Raw genomic sequence first — 5319 nt, 5'->3', positions numbered from 1 at the left:
ACAACTGAGGCTAAAAAGACATACATAACCCGAAGACTACTACTCAAACGCCAGGAAAGCCAAAGACGAGAAGATAAAAACTACTCAAATGTAGAAGCCGAAACTTCCGCCATAGATCAACATCCAAGGTGGACGTTCATATGCCTGACCCTGCAGAACTCATACCATACATAGTTTTACTTCTTTCAAATATCTCCATGCAATGCAAGGTGGGCGTGGATTTATTCCCAACGGTAGCATGCAAGACATTTTTACCATCATAGTCACATTTGTTGCTCGGGATGACAGAAGGCACAACTTCAATCTTTGTGGGTCTCTGCCTTCCTATTTACTACTCTCACCATTTCTATAAGTCATTCTAGCTTTCTTGGAGAGTTAAAAAATCTCCGGTTTGAGGGCCGGCTTGGTTGACATTCAAAATTCGCCATGCCAAAGATTTGAGAAGCCAAAAGTTGAGCAAAAACATTGCCATGGATTTGGCAAGCCAAATATGAGAGTTTGACAAGTTTTGGTAGCAAACCAATACTAGCCAAAATCATCATGGCTTGCCAAATCATTGGCATGGCAAATTTTAGAAGCGAACCAATCAGGCCCTGACTCTCCAAAAAGTTAAGAATGTATAATTTGGGATGGAGTGAGTACACCTGAAGCCTCCGCGTTGGGTTGCATTGTAACTTTTTTAACCAAACTCTCTTAGAGCATCTCCAAGAGTACCCTATTTCGCTTTCCAATCCTTGGTCTTTGGCAATAGAGAAAAAAAATCCCTCTCTAACAACTCCTAATCCTTCCTCCTAAAATTTACGCATTTGGAAAATCCTCTCCCGTCGCGCGTAACTTTGCGCGGAGTCATGGTCGCGCGGATACACCCGTATTCTTCGGCCAATTAAAGGTGTTAAGGCGGAAAAAGAATAAAGAGCATGAAAGGGTTCCTGATGCAAATACACAAGAGAGAAAGAATATATAAAATTGGTTAAAATAATTTAGAAATAATATAGGATTTCTGATGTAAAATTGTCTTCTATATTTTAGGAATGAGTTATTAAAAACTATTAGAGATGGTCTTTTTTTTCTGCTAATAGATTTTTAGGAGTTAGAAAACATGGATTTTTGGAAGGAAAATTTAGGATGCTCGCATTCAAAGTCGCGATTAGATGTCGTACTCTAGTCTAATCGCTTAGTTCCACGCCATTAAATCTACATATGTACAGGGCCGTCCCGGGGAAATCCGAGGTAAAAATGAGGCCTACTAGCTTGAGAAAAAATAGGACTAAAATAAGATGTATGATATAATATATTACATTGCAATAAGTTATTTCAAGAATGGTACCTATGTTGCATAATCTTTACTTGAATAGCATTATTCTTTTAGTGTTCTTTAAATTTTTTTTGAGATAGGATTAAATCCTCTATTCTTTGTTTTTTCTTACGCTTTTCCCAACCTGATTCAAATTTTGTAGACCGATTTATAGAAGACATGGCTTCAATATTTGAACACAATTGCAGTAGGCGTCTAGATGAAAAGATCAAAAGAACAAAATTTAGAGATCGACCCACTACTCGCTATAGTTTGCTGTGATTGTGAATGAATTGAAAAAAAATACAAATGATTAGTATTACCTTTAGGGCCTCAGCGCCTCGCCTCGCCTGGGTCTGGGTCTGGGTCTGGGTGCCTCACCGCTGTCAGGTCAGTTCATCAGGCTCGACACGATAGGCGGCCGATAGGGCGTCAGGGTGATAGGAGACGTCGAGTATATGTTTAGGAATCGGGATCGCAGCAATCTGGAGACAAAACAACGTCCGTCCGCCGGTCAGGAAATCATTTTCTATTAGGTTAATAGGCTTGCTAATAGCGATGTTGCTATTGGGCCAACGCTACTGTACTTACTGCTTAACTATATGGGTAATGAACTATATATTTGAAGGCCTATGGGATTTGGAGGCCTTGCGCGGTCGCACAGGCTGCACGCCCCCAGGGACGGCCCTGATATGTAGCCATGCGCAGGGCTGGGAATATTCTGGACGCTTTGCGTGACTTAGTTTGCATGCAGCCATACAGAAAGGAGATAGAGCGACGATAGCGCTGGGTACGAAGCAGCAAATCGGATGGAGCACAGACACGACCCGGTCTAACTCGGAGTTTATCTCCACCTTGGTCTGTGTACCAAAATCAAACGCGACACCTGATAAAAAACGGAGGAAGTACTCCGTATAGTTACATAGTCCGTGAGCTTCATGTTTTAGTGCGAAAAAAAAGCAAGTTCGTCACGGGTGATGTCCGTTTCAATGTCGGGTGTGGGTTCCAGCCTCCAGGTCGCGATTGCCGTCCAGGCGCATCGGCAGTCCTTTGAACACCACGATGCCCGGAGCAGACACGTGCTACATCATTTTGCCCGTTTCCTCAATGACGCGGCGCGGCAGGGCTTATTGGCCAATAGTTGACGCCGAATAAGATCCGATCGACAAGGGCTAGGAACCCAATTCCATGTTGATACATTTTTGCGCGTCAACACCAATGATATTGACTGAGCGAGCGATTTTTTGTACGTTGGTCTCTTGGCCGCAACGAACCGCTGTTGGATGATTGCTGTACTGCTGGAGTATATAAACAGGTTACCTCTCCGGAGAATCAAGAAACCCAAAACTGTGCTCTTATAGCTACGTAGATTTTCCTGTCGAGGACTTTGATCGATTTTGTTTGGTCCTGCGCCTGAATCCTGATCCTGATCCTACCGTACCATCTGTGCGCAGCTCGCTCGCTCAGACGACGGTCATGGGTTCGACGGGGCCTGAGGGGGTGGACATGCCGCCGCACGTAGTGTGCGTGCCGTACCCGGCGCAGGGCCACGTCACTCCGATGCTCAAGCTCGCGAAGCTGCTCCACGCCCGGGGCTTCCATGTCACCATGGTCAACACCGAGTTCAACCACCGCCGCCTGCTCCAGTCGCGTGGCCCCGAAGCGCTCGACGGCATCCCCAGGTTCCGCTACGCCGCCATCCCCGACGGGCTCCCGCCCTCCGACGCCAACGCCACACAGGACGTCCCCGCGCTCTGCTACTCCACCATGACCACCTGCCTCCCGCGCCTCTTGTCCCTCCTCAGGAAGCTCAACGACGACCCTGGCGTGCCACCCGTCACCTGCCTCGTCGTGGACGGCGTCATGTCGTTCGCCTACGACGCGGCGAAAGAGCTGGGCGTGCCGTGCGCCGCGCTCTGGACCGCCAGCGCGTGCGGCCTCGCGGGGTACCGGCACTACCAGCAGCTCGTCCAGTGGGGCCTCGTCCCTTTCAGGGACGACGCGCAGCTCGCGGACGACGCGTACCTCGACACCGTGGTCCGGGGCGCGCGCGGCATGTGCGACGGCGTGCGCCTGCGCGACTTCCCCACCTTCATCCGCACCACGGACCGCGGCGACATCATGCTCAACTTCTTCATCCACGAGGCCGAGCGGCTGTCGCTCCCGGACTGCCATCATGATCAACACCTTCGACGACCTCGAGGCGCCGACGCTCGACGCCCTGCGCGCGACGCTCCCTCCGATGTACACTGTTGGTCCGCTGCTCCTCCACGCGCGCCGCGCCGTCACGGAGGGCAGCCAGCTCGATGCCCTCGGCTCCAACCTCTGGGAGGAGCAGGGTGGCCTCCTCGAGTGGCTAGACGGCCAGGCGGCGGGCTCCGTTGTGTACGTCAACTACGGAAGCATCACCGTGATGTCGAACGAGCAGCTACTGGAGTTCGCGTGGGGGCTAGCTGGCAGCGGCTACGCGTTCATGTGGAACATCCGGCCAGACCTTGTGAAGGGTGACACCGCCGTGCTGCCGCCGGAGTTACTTGTCCTCCGTGAAGGACCGGGCCATGCTAACGACATGGTGCCCGCAGGAAGCTGTGCTGGCGCATGAGGCGGTGGGGCTGTTCCTCACGCACTCCGGGTGGAACTCGACTCTAGAGAGCATCAGCGCGGGGGTGCCGATGCTCAGCTGGCCCTTCTTCGCGGAGCAGCAGACCAACTGCCGGTACGTGCGTACAGAGTGGGGCGTCGGGATGGAGATCGGTGGCGAGGTGAGACGCGCAGAGCTGGCAGAGATGATAAGAGAGGCCATGGGCGGGGACAAGGGGAAGGAGATGCACCGGCGTGCCGCGGACTGGAAGGAGAAGGCCATTCGAGCGACAATGTTGGGTGGGTCTGCGGAAACCAATCTGGACATTGTTGTCAATGAGGTGCTGCTCCGCAACCGCAAGTCCACAACATAGGTGGAGTCTGCAGTGGAGCCTAAGAAATCAGAGAAATGGGGTACGCCCAGTCGTCTATTCAGATTGAATCTTAGTCAGGACTCGAGAACCATCATATGGATTTCTGAACATTCAAGGCTATGTTTGGTCGTGTTTCTTGATTTGTGAGCAAATATTTACAATGGACAGTTCAGAAAAAAAAAAACACTCTCGGGACTCACATAAAGGTTCTTGAACTGTCACTAAGATGAGCTGTGCTTTCAAGCTTACTACCTCTGTATATGGGCGTTGATTAGGTAGAGCCAAACAAATAACCACAGGCTTACTAGAGCGAGTTTGGTAAGGATTCGACTCCTAAAGTAGTTTCGGCTGGCTGGATATGGAGGCAGCTCGGCTCGTTATGGCTCGGCTCGTTGTCAAGCTGGTTCGGCTCGGCTCGTTATACTCTTGAGCTGGCTCATTTGACTTGCGAGCTAACTTAAATTTTTTCTTCCTACTGAGGTTATTCATCCAGTCGGCACCCGGTGATTTACACATGTGCCGCGTGCGGCGGCTCAGGAGAGGAACAACTAAGCGTGCATGTGTACGGCTACGCCTACACGGAACTACGGATGGGGGAAGTCAAGGGCCTAGGGGTGGGAGCGTGGGAGTTGAGGGCTATGGTTTTATAATATTGGACCAATGGGCCATGATATGAGCTGATTCAAGTTACTGTCATCTGATTTACCTTGGCTCGTTTAGGCTTGTGAGCTGGATCGAGCTGGCTTGTTAATTAACCGAGCTAAAGTGCTGGCTTAGCTCATTTAAAAATTCAAACGAGCCGAGCTCGAGCCAAGCCACCAACGAGCGAGCTAGCGAGTTACGAGTTTTTCGTCCTGGCCTACTGTAGCTCCTACAGTCGTTTTGAAGCACTATAAAAAAATTGGCAAAATCTTTCGGTTTGGTGTTTTCTTTTGATCCTGGCTGAAGCGCTTAGTTGAGTAGCTGATTTGTACTAACCACCCTTTTTTGTTTTTCCCCGTCTAATAAAAATTATGACAAAGCTCTTGCTGTCCTTTAAAAAAACAGTATTTTCTAAGAGTAGGGTTCGGT

The 5319-nt window shown here is 50.2% G+C and overlaps 1 pseudogene; it reads left to right on the top strand.

Annotated features, from left to right (window-relative positions):
- Positions 1-2636: 2636 nt before the first annotated feature.
- Positions 2637-4401, top strand: LOC136552161 (UDP-glycosyltransferase 85A5-like; annotated as a pseudogene).
- The last annotated feature ends 918 nt before the right edge of the window (positions 4402-5319 follow it).

This window comes from Miscanthus floridulus, chromosome 4 (assembly GCF_019320115.1).
Source record: "Miscanthus floridulus cultivar M001 chromosome 4, ASM1932011v1, whole genome shotgun sequence".
In the NCBI taxonomy this organism is placed as follows: domain Eukaryota; kingdom Viridiplantae; phylum Streptophyta; class Magnoliopsida; order Poales; family Poaceae; genus Miscanthus; species Miscanthus floridulus.
The sequence above is the reverse complement of the archived record's forward strand: the minus strand, read 5'-3'. Positions and strand labels throughout refer to the sequence as shown.